The 24,968-nt window shown below is 52.2% G+C and overlaps 1 protein-coding gene across 1 annotated transcript in view; it reads right to left on the minus strand.

Annotated features, from left to right (window-relative positions):
• TMEM121 (transmembrane protein 121) overlaps positions 1-4,509 on the minus strand; it is a 35,160-nt gene extending 30,651 nt beyond the window's left edge. The window contains exon 1 of the mRNA XM_030279771.4: positions 4,353-4,509. The gene's annotated coding sequence lies outside the window, so the exon portion shown is untranslated. The remainder of the gene's footprint in view (positions 1-4,352) is intronic.
• Between the last annotated feature and the right edge of the window lie 20,459 nt (positions 4,510-24,968).

The raw sequence follows: 24,968 nt of genomic DNA on the forward strand, positions 1-24,968 counted from the left end.
TGACTCAACCACTTGCCTGGGCAGCATGTTCCAGAGCTTGACAATCTTCCATGAAGAAGTTTTCCCTAATATTCATCCCAAACCTCTCCTGGTGAACCTTGAGGCCATTTCCTCTTGCCCTGTCACTTATTACCTGGAAGAACTGGGCAACACTCACCTTTTTAGAGCCTCTTTTCAGGTGGTTGTAGAGAGCCCTCTGGGTCCCCTCTGGGCCCCCCAGCTCCAGCCTGAGCCCCCCAGCTCCCTCAGCCACTCCTCATCAGATTTGTGCTCCAGACCCTTCACCACCTTGGTTGCCCAGCACCTCAATGTCCTTCTTCAAGTGAGTGTCCCAAAAATGAACTCAGACAAAACAGAGAGGCAGTCAGGGACTGATGAATGAGCTTGTGACCCACCTGGGGTGACTCTGCTGCCAGCAAAGGTGGTGGTGCCAGTTGTTGTCGACTGCTTTTCAGCTCTTATGTGTATTAATGCACTGCACAGCACTTGGAGCCTTCAAGATAAAAGGTACTTTCACCAGCACTTCAGTGGCTTGTTTCCTATTATAGGTCTGGTTTTGACACTCCCCCACCCTCTTATCTAACTTTCTCTACAAAGCTCTTTTCACTTTTTCATCTCTCTTCTGTGGTCCCTAGCCAGGAAAAACAAAACAAAACAAAACAAAAACAATACCAAAGTATTTGTTTCCTTTTCGGAGAGCTTGAGCTTAGTCAGACACAGTGATCTAGAGACAGGAGACTTTCACAGAGGTGACTCTGTAACAAAGAAATATGCACACTTTGCTGTAAACTCCTCTCTTCAAAATGGCTTGGTACTTAAGGAAAAAAGGCCTTTGTTTTTTCTCTTTTTGTTTTTAACGAGCCTAGTGAATGTTTTAATTAAGTTGGATAGAAATTTTCACAGCGACTTGATGTGAAAATGTGAGCCTTTAAGAGTTGCCTTTGATGCTTGAGTTATGTTTTAAACACTTGATGAGTCCTGCAGAGCTGGTAATCCTTTTAGCATAGCTAATAGCTGTTGCTGAAGTGCTCCTGAAATCCTGTTTTGTCTCTGTCTTCCAGGCTGGAGGCTCCTCCAGAATGGCAGCAGTCCACCCTGGAGCTGTTGGCAGCTGCCAGACCCAGGAGCCCCCACACCACTGAGGACACCTGAGGACCGCAGGGCTGGTGGATCTCTGATGGCAGCCACGGGGGTCTTCCCACACACATAACAGGGTGATGCTGGACAGCTCCAGGATCCCCCGGCAGGAATGCCACATCCCAAATGCATTTCAGAGTTGTGCCAGGGGGAGGTCAGAGGAGTTCATGAGACCCCTCCTCACCGTCACCCTCCTGGATGGGTCACCTGCAAGGACTGGTGCAGCAGGAGCTCAGGAATGAACCCCCGACCCTGCACTCAGCAGTGGAGCACACACTGCAGCCTGTGTGTGCCATCCTCTGCTGTGTTCACTGTAGCTACCTTAAAATAAGATGTTTCATTATCAAATATTTTGAGTTCAGCTCTCTCCAGATTTGGCAAGCCACCCCACACCTTGTAAACAGGCTTTCCTCTGCTCTCTAGCTCCGGATTTGCTTGAAGGATAGCTAGCAAACTGACTTTGGGGAAATGCAAATGCCTTCCACAAAGGATGCTGCAGGGAGAGATGAAAGCCAACTCCATTTGCATTAGTTCTGTAACTGGATGTTTTCCCTCTCCCGTTCAGACTGTAGTTCACACACACACACACACATTTTTGCCACTGAGCTATTTGTCGTCAGCTGCTCCTCCCAGGAGTTTTGAAGAAATCCCCATTTACACACAAAGCTACTTGTCAGGGCACGGGCAGCAAGCTGCACGGGCAGAAGGAGCATACTGGGAGCTGGGATTCAGCAGAGCCCTGCCGTGGCCTTTTGGGCAAGTGCCACCTTGCTCTGTACCCTGTGTACACCCCAAGCCTGCAGCAGCACCAGCAGGACCGTCCTGCCACCGCCCCCGGGCAGCATTGCTCTCAGAATAACTACAAGAAAACCAAGTTGATGATCTCCAACCCGGTGCACAGGCTGTGCTTTTAGGCGTCCCACAGCAAACCAGAAAGCTCTCAGTTTGTGAAAGCAGAGAAGCAGACACAGGAAAGCACTCTCTCTCTGGATCCATGGGCTAAAGAACAGAGTGAGCAGGCTGTCTCGCAGGTTGGTGTGTGTACAGGCACTCGTGGGGATGGATATTCACGCCACTGCTGCTGCTGCCTCTTCACAGCAAGGGCCCAGATCCGCCTCTGCGCTTCCTCTGAAGGGCTCCTTGGGGTGCCTGCAGGGCACAGCAAGGCACCCAGAGCCCCACGAGGACACGGGGAAGCAGCACTGGGGACTCGGTGCCAGACTCGAGCTCCAGCTGAGTTGCTGTGCCAAGCCATGCTCACTTCCCTCAGAGCATCGCTCGGAGACCCTCCTCCACCATTTGCACAGCTTTCTGAATGTATTTCCCTTAGTATTTTTAAAGGGAGCAGAGGGATGCCTCTCTGGCAGCAACCAGAGTTTAAGAATAGTTACGCTCAGGCAGCCTTTGAAGCCACCGAGGTAAAGGGGATGGGGCTGGAGATCCTAGTAGTGCTAGCGTCCTAACCAGAGGCGTTTCTGGCTTAAACAGGCAGCCAAACATCTGTTTTCATTCTGACAGCAAGAGCTTTGCATTGGGAAACAGATAAAAATCCAGGGAAACCGATTAAAAACCCAGTTTATATTCAGTCCCGTCTACTGTTGGTTGTGGCAAAACCCGTAGGGAGCCCTAAAACTGCAGAATCTGTGTTTATTTCACCTTACGTTAGCAATGCCCAGGAGAAGGGGATTTCTGAAGGAGGATTTTTACACGCAGTGATCAGACCCCCGTACTCACATCCGTTCTTGCAGATAAACCCAGGCCACCCTTCGGTACACAACAGGCAGCTGGGAGAAAGCCCGGTGCCGCCTGTGATCCATGCCCACGGGGCAGACATCCCGCGGGCAGGATGCAGCCCCACTCAGCATCAGGAGATCGAGGAGATGGAGGAGCCGTGCAGGACCCGCGGAGCACAGCCAGCGTGGGAGGGTGGAGGGGATCCTGCCGGGACTGGGCACCGCTGTGGGCCCACGTGAAGGTGGCTCACAGCTAGAGCCACCCAGGTTCCCGGCACAAACCACCACGGGACGCCTAAATCCTCGTGCCAGCTGCCCGGCTGCCCGAGGAGGAGTGTGACAGAGGCATGTCCAGAGGGAGGATTCCAGATGTGACACGTCCCCAGAGCAGGAGCACAGGAGAGGTGTCTCCCAGGCGATGCGCTGGGCTGAGCACACCTTCCCTTCCGCAGGGCAGAGCCACAGATCGATACCCCACGCCCACGGGAAATCACAGCTCAGCCGCACAGCCCGTCTGCACGGTCGATGGCGACAGTCTGCCACCGTGCAGGAAAAAGAGGGAAAAGGCTGCAAACAGGGATCTTCCACGCACAGGGAAGCACCCCGGTAAAATCCGCACCCCCCAGCATCACCCATGGCCCCTGGGGCACATCGGGTCTGCGGTGGGCAGCGCCTCCGCGACCGGGGCAGGAGAAGGAAAGTCCCACTCAGAACATGTTCAGCACTCTCAGGGAAACCTGACCCCCTCCTCATGTCCCCGGCTGTGCTGCCTCTCCCGTGGGCTATGTCCCCTCTCCCTTACTCGCTTTCTGAGGTCGACTGCGAAGGGAACGCGTTCCCAAGGCGGAAACGGGAGCATCCCGAGCCTCCCGACACTCAGCCCTGCCACAAGGCTGGAAGGAGTCCGCGTTCCCTGCGGAGAACCGAGCTCCAAAACGGTGCTCAGCCTCCAGCCGAGGCCTAGCGGGGAGCATCCCCAGCAGCGGGACGGGCCCCGCGGGGCGAGACACCCGCACCCTGAGCAGCAGCAGGCTCCGAGCATGTCCTTCGGGGTTCCCCCGTCCCACCGCTCCCTCCCGGGGCTCTCACCCCGAGGCCAGGTTCCCCGAAGCCAAGTTTGATCCGAGAGCAACAGAACCTTCTCCGGCAGCAGCCCGAGGAGCCGACTCCGCTCTCTCCCGTGCCCGGGCCGCATCCCCCCGGTGCCGAGCGGGACCCCGGGCCGTGCCGCTGTCCCGCCGGGGGTTCGGGGCTGCGGGCGCAGGGGGAGCGGAGGGGAGGACGAGCGGCGGGCGGGGGCGCGCAGCCCATCGCTGCAGCATCCGCTGGGGGAGCGGCGGAAGCGGGAGCCGGTGCCCGCTGGGACCGCAACGGGGGAAACTTGTGCCGCGTCCGGAGCCCGGCGAGACGACACCGCGGCGGATGAGGGGGGATGCGCGGAGGGCACGGCGCGGCCCCCGGGTGCCGCCGGCCGTGCCTTACCTGCCGGGCCGCTCCGGAGGCTGCAGTCCGCGCCGTAAATCCGTGTGCCGGGTGCGGAGCCGGGTGCGGCGCCGGGCGGGCGGGCGGGTGCCCCCCCCCGGGGCCGAGGAGCCCCGGCCGCCCGGCGCTCAGCCCCGCCGCCCCCGCCGCGCTTCCCGCCGCCCCGCCTCGCCGCCCGCCGCCCCGCCTCGCCGCATCGCCGCCGCTGCCGTCGGGGGATGCGGCCGCCCCGCCGCCGCTCGCCGGCCCCGCGCCGCGCTCCGCCGTCCGCGGGAGGCGCTGGGGGCGGGCGGGGGGCGGCGCGGCGAGGGGGCCGTGCCCGCCGCCCCTCCGCCCCGCGCCGCCGGGAGGGGCCGGCGGTACCCCCGGTCCACCGCTCCGGCCGCAGCACCCGGCCGCAGCCCCGTCCCCCGGGACTCCCGACACCGGGAGCCGGGGGTTTCTCCACCGGCATCCTGCAGCCAGGGTCCCCCAGCCCCGCTCTCGGCGTCCGGGGGGAACCCGTCCTCCGGGAACCCGTCCCTTTGTCACTGGGTCAGGGACTCGTCCAAGACCAAGTCCCTGGGTCAGGGACTTGTTCGGCACGGTCGAACTCATCCCTGGGACCAAAGAGCGGCATCAAAATCCAGACCCTTTGCCTCCTTCCTCCCGCCTCCATCCCTGCGCTGCTGTCAGTCCCTGAGCCCTGGAGTGCTCAGCGACGCCACTGCCAGAGCCCAGGACTCCCTGTGCCTACCCTGGGGAGCCCTCTGGTCATCCCCAGAGCCCCGGGCACTGGAACTCTCCTGGCTGTGCCCGGGGTGTGGCTCGGCAGCTCTGAGGGGAAATGGGAAAGGGGCTGCCCAGTTTTCTCCCGCCCCGCACAGCCCACGACCCCACAGCAGAGATCGCACGCCATCCCGCCGGCAGCACAAGTCAGGCTCATGCCCTGCCTCAGAACCCATTTTACAGTGCCCCTCCTGCCACAGCTCTCAACTTCCTACCTCTCCCAGCCCTGTCCAGGCACAGGTACGATCCTTTTCCGGGAATATTGCTGCAGCAGCTCCAACCCCAGGGCACTGAAACCATGAGTGGGCTTTGCGTGTGGGTGACGGGGATGGGAACAGATGCTGCAAGAAATCTCTTAACTCCGTAGATTTTGGCTTTTGACAGCAGCATCTGAAGAGTGGTGAGCCCCGTCCTAGACATGTAGCATCAGAAAGAGTTTTCCTGGGACGCAGAACTGGTGATCTAGGAGAAGTGACTCCTTGGTTGGCTGTACTCATCATCGAGGATGTGCAGCACTGAGAACCGAGGAGCAGAGGGACACCAGGCTGAGCCCTGCTCGCAGGCTCACAGCGCTTCACTGAGAAGGAGCCACTTCACACCCTGCAAAGGGAAGAATTGTCCCTTCAGGTAGGAATGGGGGACCCTTCTGAGATGCAGAATTGTCTGGCCCAGGGGCTCCCACTAATCCCAAGCTGCAGCTGCCCCTGTCACAGCTGACTGCTTCAGTTCCCTGATGTGGCTACAGTTCTGGGATATACTGGGATGCTAACTGTGGGAGAGTTAGCAAACCCAGAGAAACCAAGCGCTTCTGGAGGTAAAGCCTGGAGGCTGCTCTGCACCAGGTCACCACGCAGAAGCTGGGTGTCTTTACAGCCTCTTGCCTGTAGTTAAAGCTGCTCCAGCTGAAATAACCCTGCGGAGTTATGGATGGGACTTTGTGAGAAGGGAGCCCTCCCAGGCAGTGGGATGAAAGCAGATTAAGGCTGCAAGTGTATTTAGATGAATATGAGCTTAATCCATTAACCAGATCAATCAAAGATGCAAGTGATGCTTTTCCCCCTGGAGTCTTGCTGTTCCTGTGCCTGTTCACTGCAGGAAAAGAAGCTCTGCCTGGCATGTACAGCAGCTGCCCTCCCTACATCTGGACTCACTTTATCTGTGCAAGCCAGCCACAAGCCTAATTTCCAACCATATTAACAAGGAGTACTGTAGATTGCCATGAGGGACCTATGTCCACGCCAAGTATGGCAGGCAGGCATCACTTCTGAGTTGGAGCACCAGCGTGGTTGGCATGGGAAGTCTTGCAAAGCAGGGCAATTTGGAGATATCTCTGTGCAGTTCTGGTCACTTATCACACTTATGCTGAATTATGCTTCGCTTTTACAGACTCTAATGGTGTTACTCCAGCGAGGCAAAGCCAGCTCTTATGCTAATTTGACTATTTGTTAGTCTCATAACCCTTACTTACATTTACTGTGCAGCTTAATATTGTCAACATGCCTTAATTTTGGTGTGAGAGTGCTTTTATGGGGAATTATAACAGTAGAGGTTAAATTGCACAAATGCAACTTCCCAACAGGTCCATAACTGTGGAGTTTATGGCTGAAGAGATTTGTACATTGTCATACCTGACCTTATGCAGACCGCTGGTTACTTCTGCATCAGGTTTTGTGTTTGACCTCGCCATATCTACTCATTTATTCAGCGAGGGGTGTTTCCAGATTACTTGTGAGCCCTGCTGAGCCCCCTGATACCATGTCTCTCCATACCACAGATCTACACTGCCTCACCTCCCAAGAGTGCCGAGTGACAGGAGACTTTACAGAGCAGGCAGCACACAGGGCATGAGCTCAGAGAGCTTAACTGTGAGTGAGCACAGGGTCATTCGAGCCAGTGCAGAACAAGGTTTATGGATCTTAAGGGTCCCTGTTTGGAAATACACATTAGTTTGTTGTCTGTGTCATAAATCTCCCCATTTATCCCGCTCGAGCTGGATGAATAATTGGAGAGAGGTTTGTGGCTAATTGATTTGCTGATCAGTGGAAAGAAATCATGAATAATTTATTTGATGAATATTCTTCGCATGTCTGTAAAGCTGGTCAGTTACTGAAAATAATTCGTTGCAAACACTCAATTTTTCAACCAATGGCTTTGTTCATTTGCAAGAGAACTTCAGACTTCTCACCCTCCAGAGCGGATCCCCATGGATTTCTCCCGGGCTCCAGGAGACAGAGGCTGTTCTTCAAAGCAGCCTGAGGACTTTACCATGGCTGGTCTGACCATCCACTCCTTCACAGTTCACATTGCAAAACTCCCTTTTCCTCCCCATGTCTTTGCAGGCACAGGACTTTCCCAGGTGGGGTCTACTGGCACCCTCCATTTGGGATCAAGGCATTGAGCAGTTTTGCCAGTGGAAGGGGAGGATGCAGGTGCAAGTGTCTGTGCCACCATCAGCTATGACACCATCAGCTCCTGGCTCTTTCTGCGCGGCAGTTTTGCCGTCTTGGACGAGTCTCACACAAGGTGGGACCCATGAAGCCAACCTCTGGAGCAGAGGTGCTGCCTCTCACACAGCTGGGCCAGCTAAGGGACAGAGCAAAGGGCTGGGTAAGGCTTAACAGAGGAGGAACATCCTACACCAGCCAAGCCCTAATTCCTTTTTCTAAGCATAAACCCTTAAGCAGGCCATTCAAGCATGTAATTTTTCCTGTACCTGCATGAGTCCTGGTCTTCCCTTTGCAGATATGCTTGCAGCACCTGGCACAGTAATCAGGCAAGACCTGCATGGATGCTTCTTCTGGGTGCTAAAAAAAAAAATAATTTAAAAAAAGAGTGTTTAGTTTATCTAAAATGCTTCTTGATGTTATTTGCCTCCTAGAAGAAATCCTATCAGCTTCTCATGTGGTTCCCAGATGTGGTGGGGGCAGCTCTCCTCCCTTCTCTTTTTTCACCCCAAAGCAACACACAGACACCCTCCCCGTTGAATTAACATCATCTTTCCTCTGCAATATCGTCTGGGAGTGACTTTCTTGGCTCAAAGTTGCAAATTTGTTCTCTCCCGTGCTGGGGATTCCGAGTAGCAGGAGTCAGGATCTGTCGGGAGCGTATGCAATCCTGTGCCAAACTGCACTTGTTTGGGAATGGGGATCTCCTCTTCCCGTGGAACCGGGGACGATGCAGGAGCCCTTACAGAAGTCCTGCTGTGTTTGAGCTTAATGGGATAGGATACTACCAGCACATGAGCGGTCCCCACGGGAACCCCATGAGTTTGTGCCAGCATCCGCAAGCCTTGTGTGGTTTGGGGGAGTGATTTTTGTGGGAGCTCAGCAGCCTCCCAGCCTGGAGCGGGGCTGGTGAATGCCCTGCGAGCTGAGCTGGCCCTGCTGCTGGCAGAGCCTCAGAGGGCTGTGCCCGCCCGCTCGGCAGGAAGTTCCCAGCCTGGCACCGAGGGGCTAATTTCATTATGCAATATTTGGAGCCAGAGTCAGGACTTTAATTACGTCTTTCCTCTCCTTGCTGGCTCTCAGCAAAGTCACGTCTGCGCTGCTCTGTGCGATGCTCAGCCGCGCCTGTGAGAAAGTGGGGACGGATGTCTTTGCGGTTGCAGTCCCTGCTTCAGGTGCTTACCCCGGCCACTGGTCGGGGACTGGGTCACTGTTGCCGGACTGGGAATTCGCATGTGGTCCTTGTGACCCGGAGAGAAGGGATGTGTCCCTGTGGCTCTGTAGGAATGTGCCCCGAGCGGCAGCAGCTCTGCTGCTGTGAGCAGCCCTCAAGGGTTGGGATGCAGCCTGGGATGCATCCCCACTCACAGCAGGTACTCCTTTTCCTTCCTTCTCTCGGGGCTGTTCTCCCCCTTGTTGCTTCCAGGGATAGCCAGCCCTGGCTGCTGGGGAGTGGGGGGCCGCTCCACCACCTGGATTTACGGTGCTTGAACGGGTTCCTCCCTTCCCCTCGCAGCAGCTGCTCCGTGTAAATCAGCGCCGCAGATGAGCCGCGTCGCCCTGCACCAGCTGGGACTTTTGGCCCTGGAAGGTTTGGCTGTGGCCTCCAAAAAATACTCCAAGGCATCCACCCGGGCTGAGCAGGGAGGGCAGCAGCGGCTTGCCAGCACAGCCCGCTCACCCGGAGAGGATCCTGTGTTGGTGAGCCAGGGTGGTCCCCAGAGCGATGGAGAGGAGCTGTCTTGTATGTGTGCATCCTTCCTGGGGGATAAAGGGCTCTGGGAGAGATGTCCTGAATGCCCACCCTGCCTCATCGCCTTTATGTTTGCAGTGCTTTGGAGAGAGCTTGCCTGGAAGCAAAGCACCGATGCGTGGGCATTTTTCACCTTCAGATTTGCAGTTGAGCTTGTTTAGATGGAGGATCGCCTTAATGGTCCAGGCTTAGCAGAAAGAAAGGAGAAAGTTTGCTCAAGACAACTTAATTGATCTTAATGAGACAGGAAGGGCTTTGTGCTGCAAACACCAGTGTTTGTTTTGTGAGTTTAATGCATTTTCTGGCTGGGTTTGATTACTCTGGGGAAGTCCTCTGGCCTAATAAACGGAGCCATAGGGAATTAGAACTGACAATTTCAGTTGTTGCTCTCAGCCCAAAAGAGCTCAGCCTTCCAGAAGGGAAACAGAACTGGGGAAAAGGTAATTTGCAATGGATTCAATTAGCTCCCAGTTATCAGCCAGCTTTGGCTCTGGCTGGTGGGCAGCAGCCAGGGCTGGGTGCCCAGGGACAGGGCACATCGACTGGTGTCCTCCAGTGGGGTGACACCGAGCCCACGTGGGCACCCAATGCAGAGCTGGTGCTCCCAAAGAGCCAGGAAAATGCAGAAAGCTTTGTGGATTTTATGTCCATCTGATAATGATGAAAATGGTTGTTGTCAGAAGAAAAATTCTTTTTCAAACCCAGGGCATTTGGATCGTGACTTTCCTAGAAAATGGTGTAATTTCTGCTTTCCTCTACACAGAAAAATAGAGCCACAATGTGGTTTTGTGCTTTTTATTGGTATCTCCTTAAATGGAGGGGGGAAAAATGACTTCGAATTTCATAGCTGCTGCTGAAAAGGTGGTTCTCTGGAGAGCAGTATTTCCACTGAGAGATTTCTTCATGCCTGTTAACAGCTGCCTGTCCCCATGGGTTTCCTGGGGGGGCAACCATATCCAAACTTGTCCCAAGCCAGGGCTGGGAAAGGTTTGGATATGGGAGTTGGTGTGCTCATGCCAGTGATGCACCTTGCTGCTGCAGCCATGGCTGAGAAACGCCCCTGGAGATGCCAAGACCTGGATTGTCTTGTGGCAACGAGGGCAAGAAGAGGGGAGAGTCAAAGCACAGCAAGGAGGGGTTAACAAGGTAAAGCAAGGCAAGGTGAGGGAGGAATTGATAAGGCAAAGTAGTGGAGGGATAGGCAAGGAATGATGCTGGGAGAAGGCCAACACAGTTCCCACAGCATCCCTCCACTCACTGGGGTCGGGTGATGTCTTCTTATGGCAAGGCAAGGAGATGGTGGAGACGCAGCACGTTCTTAGTGCTTCCCTTCCACACAAGCAAAACATGGACAAAAAAAATCACTGCATGCTCTCCTTGCTTCCATCAGTAGGAGGGAAAAGAAAATGCTCATTTGACCCTCCCCTCCCTCCCTCCCTCCCCTACCTCCCCCTGCTCCAAACCCACCCCTGTGGGATGCAGCCCGTGGCCAGTATGAAGCTCTGCACAGCTGTAGGGACAAGACAAAGCCACCTCCCTGTTGTCCCCAGGCTGTCTACGCTGTCAGGACCTGCCGGAGCCGTGCCATGCCACCCGGGTCTGGGGATGGCCCCAGGGGCTGAGCAGCACAGAGGAGCTGACTCGGGGGATGCCGTGCCTCTGCATCCCAGGGAACCCACAGGAAGAGCAGAGACGGAGAGGAAGATTATTTATAGCTGCAGGAGCAATGGCAGGGAGCTGGTGTGGAGGAGCTGGCAGGCTGCTGGCTGTCACACAGCAGTGGGATGAGGGCTGGGAGCCCGTGCTGGGATGGAGGCAAGGCTGCTCCTGGCGGGCCATGCTCCCCCAGCCCGGCTGGCTGCACTCGGGAGAAAAAGCAGGAATAGCCACTGCCCATCTCTGCCTTTTCCACCTCACTACAGCTCTGGGTTCCAGTCCCCAGCACCCAATTGCTCAGCTTCCTCAGAGCCTGGAAAATCTCTTTTGCTGCTTTCTTGCCCCCTTGGACAAGAGATTTGTTCTGCTCATCGCTTCTGCTTCCCAGAACAATTTGCTGCTTTTCACATTGATTGCTGTCTATTTTCCCACTCTGCCTGTTGGTGGATTTGGGGATTTTATTGCTAATTACTCTTCCTGCTCCTCTGCTGGGGGAAATACTTCCCAGTTCATTTTTAACTGATGTTAAAGGCATTAAACAATATTTACTAGAGATAAACATTTTTAAATCAGTCAGTTTGGACAGGCTGCTTTGGCTTGCAGCTCTTGTCAGAGGCTAGTGATGCCCTGAAATACTCTCTTGTACCCAAACCTGTCAGGGCTGAGACAAGGCACAGTCTCACTGTGCAATTTATGGTTGGAGACCAAATGGCTGTGTAGGGAATGCACGGCTGGGGACTGTGCGGGTGAGACAAAAGCTCCCTGCAGAAGCCCAGGCAGCTGTAAAGTTGGGCTATATTTAATTTCAAATGCCTGGAGGGTTCCCGTTTGATTTCTGGGAGGATTTAAGGCTGAGAGCTAATAGGGATATAGTTGAGGAACATCTAAGGCTCTTTGCAAGCAGCATACGGGCACCTGCTGAGCTTTTCAGGAGAAGCTGGGATGGTGCTGATTTCTCTGCTCAGTGAGGAGTAGTCCCAGGCAGGAGGAATGCCAGGGGAAGGCAGGTTGCACAGACTGTGGTGACTTCAGCACCACACAACCCCCAGGCAGGGCAGTGGGCAGGCAGGCATCAGTCCTGGCAAGACAAATTGCCCAGGAACAGCCTGGGAGGCCACCAGTGGTCTTTTGATGTGCTTTAGGAAGAGACAAATTATTCAGGCCCAGAGATGTCTGGGTCACAAGAGCTTCTCTTTTGTGAGGGAGATCAGTTAGTGAGATTTATTATTCCCAGCTGAAGCTGTTAGGCCAGCCAAGCCCTGGGGCTGCTGGCCTTGCTCCTCACCCAGCTTGGCCAGGCACAGGCCCAGGAAAGCTCTGCACATCAGTGCTCCTGCTCCTTGGGGGCTTTGTAGCCACTGGAAAACTTAAATAAAAGACTTTGGAAAATCTTGCCAAACTCTCTGTTAGAAGGTTGCAAGCTCAAGCATCAGAAATTAGGTAGGGCTAGTTTTATGGTAGTTGGTTTGACCTCTGTTCTGCCCCCATCTACATTGCCATGCAGTGTTTAGTTAAATGACCACTTACTCCTTCCTCCTGGGGCTTTTCACTCATTTCAGTGCACACGGAGCAAAATTAAATTGCGCGCAAACCACAAATCTGGCCTTCCCCAACATTTCAGTACTTACCTTGCTGCCTGAGCAATGTTTTTTTCAGCAGAGCTTTTTTATCTGTAGGATCTTAAATGATCTGGTATCAGTTGCAGTCCCACTGAACTCAGTGGATAATTAGCTCGTGGCTGTAAGAGAGCAGCACATGGCATCGCTACCTTGCCTCTCCCAGCACGAGGCTTTGCGTGTGGTGGGGCTTTTCTATTAAACTGCCTGGCTGGTAAATGCCCCAAGAGGCTCCTGATTCACATGCTGCAGACCAGGCTACTACATTAAAAACTCATTCAAAGTTCCCTGGCAAAGTGTGTGAGTCAGAAAAGCTAAATTGTGTTAATTCTGTCTCGAATGTCCCAAGGATAAGCAAGGCCAGGACGCTGCTCTCGGGTTCCATACCCTGCTCTGTGCTAATGTGCACTAATTTTCCTGGGGAGCTGGAGATATCACTGTTGAGCAGGGCTATTACAAACAGGTTCCTGGAGCCTTGTGCAGGGGAAAATGGGTTTATTTTCCACAGAGAGCATGGTGAATTTGCATCTCAATGAATGTTTTTTCCTTGAAGGAATATTTCATTATAGGAGAAATAAATTCTTCTTGTGGGTAAACTGCTCCAGCCACCTCACCTGAGGGATGTGTTTTCCCAGACCTTGCAGCCTCATCCCAGAGGTGCTGGCAGGGAAGCCCTGACTCTCCTCTGTGCTCTGATTGCACTGCACAAGGGGCTGGGCTGGAGATGACTTGTCTGATGGGCAGAGCCACCCAGTGTCTACCTGGAGCTGAAAATACCCCAGCAGCTGGAGCCATGGGAGGCCAGAGGGAGGGGGCTGGGAATTTTAGCTGCATGGGAAGACACGGCTCTGGAAAGCAGCAGATAATTGTGGTGGTGATGAACTGCATGAATCATTTAGAAGGATGTAATCTTGCGCCATATGTTACGTGTCAGTATGTGGAGAACGTGTCACATCCATTAGGAGAATAATTGCACAGTTCATCTCTTTTGGGGGGAAAAAAAATCCTTCCTAGACTCAGCAGCATTTGCAGGGCAGAGCCAGGCTGTGCTCCTGTGGTGGAGAGGCTGGATATCGAGGGCAGGCACCTGAGGAAGCATCAGGGTGTGTCAAAGAAGAGCAAGAGACAGCTGGGGGGGAAGGAGGGAGAGGAGAGGAAATCCTGCTTCAGTAGGCTAAGAGGGCCAAATAAAACATGAGCCTTTCCCTGGGCATCTGTGAGGAGGTCAGGATGGATGCCAAGCCCTGGGTCTAGAAAAGCTAAAAGCTTTTGAAGACTCACATCTTCCCCATTTCCAGCCAAAACTGCTCCCAACTCTGAATTTTGTTAAGGCTTTCCTGTGAGATGAAAAGCGCCCCTGCTGCTGGCGATGCCCCCCTTGCTAGGCAGGGCTCTGCAGCTGTGAGGTGTCCCTGGGGCACTGTGCTGGAGAGCTCAGGGGAGCAGGGTGGGTGACACAGGCACAGGGCAAGCAGCTGTGTCCCCAGAGGACCTCCCATGCCGTGGGGCAGTGGGGGGCTGGCAGCTCCTGTGGGCAGCATGTCCAGCAGGGATGGCCGAGCTTGTGGCCGAATTGCCCTCCCGTGGGTGCTACGGCTTGGCCAGGAATTCGTTTTCATTAGCAGTTTTCCAGGCTTTTAGGCAGTCAAGCAGCCATGCCTGAAAGACTCTGGGGTGAGCTGTCATTACTGCACAAAGGTAGCTAAGCTCCTAAATCCTATTGGTGCTGAGGAAAGAAACATTGGGAATGACCTGAGGCAAGGCAGAACCCAGCTGTGACAGCCAGGGAAGGGCAGCATCACCTTCCTCACACCTCTCTCACCCCACACCAGCAAGGCTGATGGTCCTTTCTCCCTCAGGCAGCTGACCTGGTGCAGCCTGCACCCTTCCAAATCTACCTGACCTCCGTGGTACCCCATCCTTGCTGGGACTGCCCATACCATCCACCTCCTGACACCATTGCCCAGGCTCCTCTGCCTGCTTCTCCCTCCACAAGTGCCTTTATACATGGAGGAGCCAAATTCCAGACCCAGGCTCCCCCATCGAGCATGGCTCTCCTGCTAACACTGGCTTGGCAGGTGAAGGTTACTGTGCAAATTAACTATATTTAGCCCCCCAGGTTTTGCAAGACACTTGATTCAAGCATTGCATGACATTTCTATTTTTAAACAATAATGCTGCCTAACATCAATGAAGCTTAAATCAAGAGGCCAAAAAATTGGCCAGGCTGGAAACTGCCACAAGCAGGGAGTCATCACCCGTGGCTGCTGCCACTGACCCAGGGAGGCCCCGGGATGTGCCAGACCAGGGGCAGGGAGCGATGCCAGGTGGTGAGCAGTGCCCAGGGGTGGTCCTCTTGTGCACAGCCTCTCCTGTCTTGTGCTGCCCATCCCACTGCAGGAGGTTCCTGCCCTCTCTGCAAGTCCTGCTTAGCAGCTGTCACTGAGATACTTCAGATTTCTCGGGTCTAATTCACCCCCCTGCTCCTCCTCCTGCCAACAGCATTAGCCCATGAGGCTCTTAAAAGTGCAGCAGCATCAAGACACCTTCAAAGTAACACGTTCCCTGCAGTGAGCAGGCAGCAGCTCCTCTTCCCAAAAATCCCAGCAGTCAGAGATGCTAAATCCCTCCCAAAATGAGAAGCCCTGTGCGTCAGGGCTCTGCTGAGCTCCCACACTGCCATCTTCAACTCTCCAGCACTGACTTCTGGGTCCAAAGAGCTGAAAAGAGTCACAAAAAAGAACGGCGGGCTGACTTTTCTCTCCAATCAACTTTTATACTTCTCTGATTGTCTGGAGTGTCCCTTGGGCCTTTAAGTGATAAATTGGCCAAAAAAACAAAACAAAACAAAACAAAAAAAACCACCAAAAAAAAAAGACCACCAAAACAAAAAAACAAAAACAAAACAAAAACAAAAAAAACCAAACAAACAAACAAAAAAAAAAACCAAAAAAAAAGCTAGTGGGGTTTTGCTGTTTTTGTTTCCCTCTTCATGGCAGAGCACTGCAAAGGGCTTCACAAGCCACTAGTGAAGTTTTCATTCACCAGGAATTCAAGCAGAATTTTGAAGAAGAAAATGCCATTACCCAGGAGGGACCGTGGCTGTGGCTGGAGATGGAGAACAGGGACCTGGTGGGTATTTGCCAAGGAAATGCTTGTGAGTCAGAGACATGTGGGGCTTCCTTTTGGGACCAACACTAGACCAAGATTTTGGGGAGCAGGTGCTGATATCACAAAACCCAGAGCCCTTCTACTTTGCATTTCCCACCCTGACAGTGCAGGTGAGGCTGGAGAGGGGAGCACAAAAGCACAGCCACGTCTAGTGAGTTTTCTGACACTTTCTGCATGCTATACTCTCTGTCAAGAGATTTTCACCCCCAGCAATTTCGAGGCAGCATGGTGTGCAGTGAAGAATACAATAAAATTGAATTATTCTGGCGCGAGAAGTTTCCCTCCTCCCCATTTGTCAAGCTTTCTGCATCTCATTCCAGAGCAAAGAAAAATCACCCAGTGATCCATCAGGAAGGGGAAAAAATATAAAACCTCCACAGCAAGTGTGTTGGATGGCACAGCATCAGAGCAGTCCCTGGGGTGCTCAGGCTCCCTGCCAGGTTCCTGCATTTCCCCCAGCCCTTGCCCCTGGAGCTGTGCCCCTCTGGCCCCAGTGCTAGGTGATTTCTGTCAAAATAATCTGCAGTGGAACAGCTGCAGTGTGCTGCAGGCCAGTCCCAGGTGAGGCTGTTTCTAGGGGCAGCTTTCCATGGCCCCCAGGGGGACTGGAAGTGGGATGGTGTTGCAGATGTTGTGCTCTCTGAGCTTCCCCCTCGGCATGCAGCGTGCCAGGGAACTCAGCTGCAAAGATGAATTTCATATTGATTTCTATAGCTCTGCTGAAATTCTTTATTAGGGAGCCGAGGAGCACACGGCAATGGAAAACTGCAGGGATGGCTTGAACTGCTGAAGGGTTTTCTGAAAATCAACGAGAAACTGGAAAAGCCACTGAGGAGGAGGAAAATACACTGCTCTAAAAGGCACAAACGGGGAGATAAAGAGCTTTGCAGGCTACATGTTTCTTCTTTCTTCTGGAGGGAAATTATACCCAAATTCACATCTTCCTCCAGAAGCTTTTGATGAAGTAGCTATTTTTGAATTGAACGACTGCATTAAAAGGTGTCCAACCAACTCTATTCTGCATTACCACATCTGTTTTATCTGTGAACACAGACTAAGGACTTTCTTTCCATTCACTTTTTTTTTTTTTTCTTTTTCTTCTATGAAGTTCAAACAAATTCATAGTTTGTTTGAACTTCATAGAAGAAGCTGTACTGAACTTAGCAGGTGTCCTGGGGGTGAAGGAAGCAGCAAGACGTGGCACAGGGGCTGGAGGGGTGAGGGGCTGGGGAACAGGATAGTTCAGCCCTCAAGGCAGGGCCAGGAGCTGGACTTGATGAGCCTGGTGGGTCCCTTCTAACCCAGGATATTCCAGGATTCCATGATTCTATAACCAGTATACCAGCAATGCCAGAAAATTTCATCCTTTCCTTGCAAAAGGGTCAACTTTGCCTGCTAAGGTTTTGTTCCCTGCCCACCCTTCCAGCTCCCTGTGCCTCCTGCAGTGCAGTTCATCTCTGGTTGAGCTGAGGCTGCCTGCACTCTGCCAGCTGGCAGGAGTTCCCTATGACAGCCCGAATCTGTCAGCAGCCAAATACCTTGAACTCTGGAAGGTGTCGTTATAGACATTAAAGAAAAATAAAGGGGTTGTCCTTTCAAATAATTCATTTATTAAAAAAAAAAAAAAAGTCACAAGCCTTTTTTCTTAGTTAGTGCTTTTTGGTTTTGTCTGTGTAGTGCCGTTCTTAAAAATTGCCTTTTAGAGAATCGCTTTGCCCCCGTCCAGTGATGGTACCTAGGGCTCTGCCTCAGCACCACTTTGGTTTCTCTGGGTGCAGAGCTGGACAAGTCAACAAATCTCTTCTCTTTTTCTCCTCTGATAGTTTTGAGGGGTAAGAATTATCTGTCATGGTTATTTTGTGTCATTGTCAACAAAATAGAACACTTCTTCTTTGGCTTGCAAACAGCAAATAATAATGTCATACCATTATGCAAGAAACAATTTCCTTGACTCTTAAATGGAAGAGGTTTTCCATTGCAACCAGTTTGTCACTATCCTTTATGACTTGCTTTGAATGGAACCAAGAATTCTATTGCTACCCATTAAAAAAAAAAAAGGAAATATTATCGGGGTCAGGGGGAGGGTGTCACTGAACGCTTCAACAGTTTTTTTCTCTTCTTTGAGCAAGAGAAAACAAATCCAACTTTCAAAATTCTCCTCCAAGACATTTGGCCAGAGGTTTCCCTTACTTCTGGGCAGCAATGCTCAGGAGCCCCTGTCTGGGAAAGCAATACCAGGAGCTTTGCTGCTACTTTCCACCTCTTCCATCCACTCCATCCTCTCCCTCCTCTCTCCTGGACAGCTGTGGGGAAATGCTGCTGCTCCTTTGCAGTTACAGGCAGGCACACCACAGCAACCTCTGTGCCCACCAAACCCACTCTCACATAAGCAAGGAATTCACATTAATCTAATTATAAGCATCCCGTAGGAGCAAATATTTAGCTAATGAAATCAAGGTAAAAGAGAGCTGACCAAGCTTTATACAAATTACATCCTTCCTGACAGCAATGTCATTCTCTGTTGTGTCCTCAGCATGGCTCCTCTGGCTGGCCAGGTACCTCAGCCATGAGGGACCTCTGCACCCTTGTGCTCACAGAGCAGGACCAATTAGGCCCACATGTCAGTGATGCTGGCTTAGTTTTACCCTTTTTCTCTTTTAAATATTCTCTGTATCCTTTGCACATATACGTGTAGCTTTGTAGCTTCATATTGTACCTTAGTTTCAACCCTTTCCTAGGCAGAAAGACAGAACAAATTCCAGGATTCCTATGCTTGGTTCTCCTTAGAAACCAAGGCTGAAACCAGCTTTCTCTAACCAGGGCCTGGATTTCATCCTAAGAGGGGAGAGTGTAGAAGGGCCAGAGAAAAAGGCATCACCAGAGGGGACATCTGAGAAGCACAACCCTTTCCAAGGCTGCCACAGCTAGAGTGCCTCAGCCCCAAGAAGCCACGAGCAGGGCCAAAGGGATCTGTCCTGGCACTCAGCCCCCAAGCATCATCCAGAGGTGCCAGGATCTTCCCTGGGGTTCTCTCTATTGGGCTGTGCTGGCTCCACTCATTAAACTCAATGATTTCTCTGGGTATTTCATGTTTCTCTGCAGGCCCAAGTCACACAGACTCCAGGCAACAAAGGAGAGAGACTGTCCACAGGGAAAACAAGAGCAAAGCCATTCTTGGAGAACTGGCCTTAACTGCACACTAAATTTGGGTTAATTATGAGCATATGCTCCAAGATAAAACTTGAAGTAAGAGCTGAGCATCAAATACACAATGAATATAATTAACGTGAACACAGCTAATTAGATTTGAATCTGTTCGCAATATTGCATGTGCGCTTGAAACTGCTGGCTTTATGGGAGTAATTTAAAAAGTTAAGTAGGGTTGGATTCACAAATTCAGCAGCCCCAACAATTTCTTTTTAGGCATGTGGTCTTTCCATATATTGTAGCTTTATTTTATTTCTTGAAGAAGCTGTTACTAGTGGATCATTTGTTCCCCCAGAACCTGACAGATTGGAGTTCCCAGAGGTGCTGCCGCCGCTGCTGTACAGGGAGAGGGATCTGCAGGAGGAGCCATTTAGCACGTCTATTTAGGGGAAAAATGTCTCCTGCTGGGAGGTTGTCTGCAGAGCAGCAAGGGAAGGAGCCCAGCAGCTGTCTGGCCAGCTTGGGATGGTCAGATCCAAACTTGGCTCCCAGGGCTTTCCCGAGGATGGGAATGATGAGCTCAAGACAACTGCTGCCCTTGCAGGCTACCCTCCCTGCCATGAGCCTGCCATGCTCTGGAGCCTGGACCGTGGCTGCCGAGCACATCTGGGCAACACTGGGAGGCAGTGGAATTGTCCCAGGGCCAGCCCAAGTGATGGGAATTGCTATGGGGCAGCACTGCTGGGTGAGAAAAGCAGTGCTGCCCTGCTCCAGGCTCACAGGGGTATTTTAGTGATGGGAGTTGGGTTGGGGATATAGCACAGGATCTGAGAAAGAATCAGCAGCTGCTCTGGGAGGCTGTAGGGCCAGAAGGGGGTGAATTGATGGCTGAAAACATGATATTTTTCTACTTCTTATGTATCTGTGGGTTAAGCAGCCTGCTGGGACAGCCCCTCTCCCTGGGAGGGAGCAACCAAGGGATGAAGCCTCTTGAAGCCCCACTGGGCTGAGCCCACAGGTCAGGATGCTCCTGGAGAAGGGCTGTGTGGGACAGCCAGCAAATTCCATTAGTCCAGCCCAAAGGCCAATGCAGCTCCTGGGGTCCCTTGCAGTGTGCTGCTAGTGATGGAGAGGGTCTCTGCATGTCATGGAAGTACACGTGTTAAATGAGATGTACCACAGATCTTAGAAAGGCTTAGCCCCCTAATGAAATTGGACTGAGTCCTTAAAGCCGTTTCTTTCACAATTTTTTTTTCTGTTTTTTTACATCCATTCTAAAGGTGAGACTTTTTAAAAGAAATTGTGCTTCTGGTCTGTGTTTTATGCTTCTTACTCCTGCTGCTGCTTTTCACTGTCACAGAAAAACTGCTCTGGTTAAGGCTCCTGCCAATCCCTTTATAGCTGGAAATCCACTGCAGCTGATGCTGTTGGTTAAAGGCTGCCCTTGTGATCTCATGCCCTGATCAGTGGATCCAGCCTGGACCAAAGCCCCGCACAAACTCTGCACAATGTGCACAGCCCCTCATCTACAGTTCATGCCCCATCCCTGCTGCCTCAGGAGCCTCCTGCCTGCTTCTGGGGCCTGGTTTTGTTATGTTGCACCTGAGGGGAAAATCGGAGTTTTGTTCAAACTCACTGTTTACAAGGAGGAAATGAACAGAGTGGGGGAGATGCAATGGAAACTTGCCTGGGAATTTTGGACACTAGCTCTTCCAGCAGAGGCAGTTGGCTTTACTTAATTAAAATTATCACTGTGCTGAGATGCCTAATTAGATTCAGGCACCTGTAGCCAAACAACCACAGTACTGTGCATTGGCTCTCGTGGCAGAGATGCTGCTGCTCTCCCGCCTGACACCGTGTCAGGTGGATGCTCTGCTTCACTGGGCTTCTGCACATGGTGGGCCCTTCTCAGGGGCAGCTCTGCAGAGCAATTTTCCAGCATGAACAAAAATTTACCTGACCTTTTGTGTGTACCTTTCAGCCAAAGTGCTCGAGAGTTGATCAAGAAAGACCTTCAGTCACCACCCTGGTAGCAAACACTCAGTGGCCGCTAAGACAGCTCTAGCCATGGGTTTCAGGGAAGTTGAGGCTTTAAAGCTCCCAGCCCCAAGGTGGGAGGCTGGAAAGGTTGGATTCATGGGATATGTGTCTTGTTGGAAATGTTTGGCTCACACAAACATCTCCAAGGCTGCAAGGAGCTGGGGCAGGCAGTGGTGTGAGCTGGGCTGGTCACTCGTGGTCCTGGGGGTGGACAGCGCTCTGAAGAGGCAGAGGGAGCTGGGATTTAATGAAGCTGGCTGTGGATGTAGACAGGTGAGGATTGCTTGTGTTCCCTTAGTGGGCATGAATCACCAGTGATGGCTTCCCATCCTCGCTGTTGGAATGCAAAGGGCTCCTGCAGCCCCACGGCCCCTCGTGAAGTGCCACAAGGTCACGATGCAGCTTTTGGGCCGGGCAGCTGCTTCAAGGGGGACATCCCCACCTCTGGGGATGCTGCAAGGAGACCAGCAACCAGGGCACAATTTTGGGTGCTGGGACAGAGTGACACCCCTGAGCTGTCACCGTGTCCTGAATTTCACTCCAGCCCACCCATCTGTCATGACTTGGCTGCAAGACAGAGCCTTGAATGAGTGATCTTCCCACACAGAGCAGAGCAGAAACAGACGGGAATCCGCCCTGCACTTCCAAAGTGGAGGTTTTGATTACCACAGAGCACAATAACTGACAAGCTCCTTGTGGAGTAATTATTGTTGTGAAAGTAAAACCACCGGCGCTCGCCTTCACACGTGCTGCGAACGCTGCTCTGTCAGCACAAGGAGCAGCTCTGAGAGGGGGATGTCTGCACACGAGGAGTGCTTTTGAGGGGGAGGCACAGGGGGGCTAATGGGCAGAGGGAAATGTGGCCACGGAGCACTGGAGCCCTCGTCTCCGCAGGGTGTTCCAGCTCCTCTGGGAATGCAGCCAGGACATGGCAGGGCTCCAGCAGGAGATCATGTAGATCCTGGTAATGTGCCTGTGTCGTACAACTGCACGCTCTGGAAAGGAGAGGGATGTTGGGAGCAGCTGAGCTTTGTCCTTCCCGGGATGGGAGCTGATCTACCTCCCTGCTGGAAGCCCTCTGACAGGGAGGTGATGCCCACAAGCCCTGATGCTGGCAGCAGTGCACAAGGAGGCTGCAGGAGACGAGCGTGCGGTTTGCTCCTCGTGCCCAGCCCTCTCTTTCCTGTCAGATGCACAAATTGGAGTTATTGCCACAGTATTTCCCAGTCTTTTTGGAGCCAAAAGCACATCAGTACTTATTTTGTTTAATTTACGCTTAGTTTCCTGCATGGAGCTTCTTGCAGTTCTATCCCCAAAAATATGTTCGGAGGAAAAGGTCAGCTCTTCAGGGCCCAGCACTCTATAAAGCCCACAGTAAGGGAATATAATAGAGCAGACAGAGCAAAATTGGTTTCTCTGTTGTTGAAAACCCCTCAGGTCACTGGCTTGTTTGCCAGGCTCTGAGTAAACCATTTCTCTCCATTTCAAGTGTTTCCCAAAGTACTTCCTAGGGGGTGCCGAGCACCTCCATTGCCCAGCTCAGAGCTGCAGGGTGCTAAAGCCTCACTCCCAAGTCTGGCAGTAGGATATAACTGGGTTTGGAAATTGTATTTGACCTTCCTTGCTCATAAAGACTTTGCTAGTGGCAAAGTGATATTTCTGTGAGGGAGAACACCCTCTTCATTACTTGGTGAACAACTCACTGCTACTGCTTGGGTAGTACCAAGCAATTTTGGAACCAGTTCTTGTCCAAAGTCCATTCCATTTCAGAGCAAATCAAACTCTGGCTGTTTTTTACCAATTGTGTTTCTGGCGCGTGAGTAGCAGAGCCATTTCCAAACAGAGATCCTCTTCTTGAATGCTAATGACTACTAGGTTTTACAGAGCCATCAGAGACCTTCCCAAAGGTTCAGCATACTGGGTTTTCTTGAAAGGGGTGTGGGAGAGATTATTCTTTTCCTCTCCTAGCTCAGGCATCCTTTTCAAACCAACAGTGGGTAGGATGGCTCCCAACTCCCCAATGATTCTGCACATTGTTCTGGGACACCCAAGGGCACCATGCCTTTCCCAAGAAAAAGAAGCTGGTCCATCCTCCCATGACTGTCAAGCCAGGGAGGGATGTACAGGGAAGCTGGCATGAGCCTGGGTGCTTGGGGGAAAAACTGGTTGTCAGGCTGAGTCCTGTCTCCTGAGAGTCTGGGTGAAACCTTGAACTTGTATTCAGGTAGCATCCAAAAACGGGTGTGTTATCAGCCAACTTCCCTCCCTAAACTCATTTGCAAAAATTAATTTCAAGTAGCATTCTGGAAAAAAAAAATCTTATGTTTCACTGACCAGAGATGTGTTTAAAAAAATAAAATCCTTATTTCACATTGAATGGAGCACTTGATTCCACTCATAAGCAAACATGTTGGTAAGTACTGCAGAACAAACCCATTCTCATTTAAATTTAGCTTGATTTCTAAATGAAACATTTCTAATAGATCACTGGAGCCTTTCAGGATTGTTTCTATTTAACATTATGACTTAGCAACTACCACATTTGGTGAAAGGAAAAACACTTTGCCAAATGTGCAGTCATTTAGGCAAGCCTGAAATGGTGAACAGCCTCTGAACAGATGGCCATGTTTTCTGAGCCTTGTTTGGGCCCACTGACACTGAGGTTGAGCTGTTGTCCTGGATGTTTTTCCCAAGCATGTAAAAGTCACAGGTCTTTCTCTCCATCCATGAGAGGCTGGGTGATATTTGGCAAGATGTGCAGGCAGGGAACCAGTCATCATGGGGAGGGCTTTAAACCTCTTCCCCATTTCTCCCCCTGCCTCCCACAGCCATAAATTATTCACTTCATTGCAGAGATCTCATGAATTATTGATCTCAAATTTGGTGTCTCCTAGCAACATGTTTACTTATTCCATTGCCATCCTTGTCCATCTCTTGGACACACAGAATGCCTCTGGCCCCTCTCCAGTGGCTGTCCTCTCTCCCCCTGCCCCAAGCCAGGTGTCACAGCGTGGCTGAGCCCTTCTCTCTGGTTCTGTGGGGGATGTGGGAAGAGTTTGCTTGAAGCTCTGAAGTTAAATTCTCTTCTAAGGGCAAAACCTGTGGGCTTTGTGCCATTCCAGGAAGGGTCAGTGCTGCACTCCACAGGGGATGCTCCTGCCTGTCTTGATCTGGATCCACTGCTCCAAAGCTGCTCCCAGAGCACAGGTCACCAAATCTGGAAGCTGCCTCTAGGGGTTTCCTGCCTCTTGAAAAACAGGGAAAGGAGGATCAAGATAAACAAACCAGCAGGGCTCAACTTTTTCAAATAGTGTAGCTGGAAGGGAAAAAAGACACCAAAATCACCTCTGTCTTTTAACAAACTCTTTTGTTGGGTCGTTTCCCTGGGAAAGCAGACAAGAAAGAGCTTTGCAGTGTCTCCCAGCTGTAGTGTCCCCCAGTATCTCCATCCCTGCAGCCTGCATGGCCATTGCTGAAAACCTGCCTGCCCTGGATGGCTGTGCAGGTGGGCAGCAGCTGGACCCACCTCTGGCAGCTCTTGGGAGCTGCCCTCTGCAACCAGCTGTGGGGGGGTTCTCGAGGAGGCAGGGTGAGCACTGGAGGATGGAGCCAGCTTCTCTGCTGAGTGCTGCTTCAAGCCATGCCTAGTTAGGCAGCCCCTTGGCACAGTTTGCTGCCTGCAGGCACCATGCTCAGATGAGTGGGATCCAAGTTTGTTGGGACTGCCCCCGTGGCCACTGAGCACAGGGAACCTTGCATCCCTGTCCACTGATCCTTTATAGCTCCCCTCTCAGCCTCCCTGTGCTTGAAGCTGAGTTTGGCTTTGGGGTTGGCATGGGTCTGGAGGGTGTACTTGCAGCAAATCTTTCCTTCCAGCTCCTGCTGGAGCAATCCCACACTCTGCAGGTACCTGACTGGACCCCCAGTGCCTGTGTTAAGAAGGGGCTGATGCAGCCCCATGCTACAATCTCCTCTAAAATGCCACCTTCTCTCATGCATAATTCAGAGGTTCCTCTAAAAA

This window comes from Taeniopygia guttata, chromosome 8, assembly GCF_048771995.1.
Source record: "Taeniopygia guttata chromosome 8, bTaeGut7.mat, whole genome shotgun sequence".
NCBI classification, from domain to species: Eukaryota; Metazoa; Chordata; class Aves; order Passeriformes; family Estrildidae; genus Taeniopygia; species Taeniopygia guttata.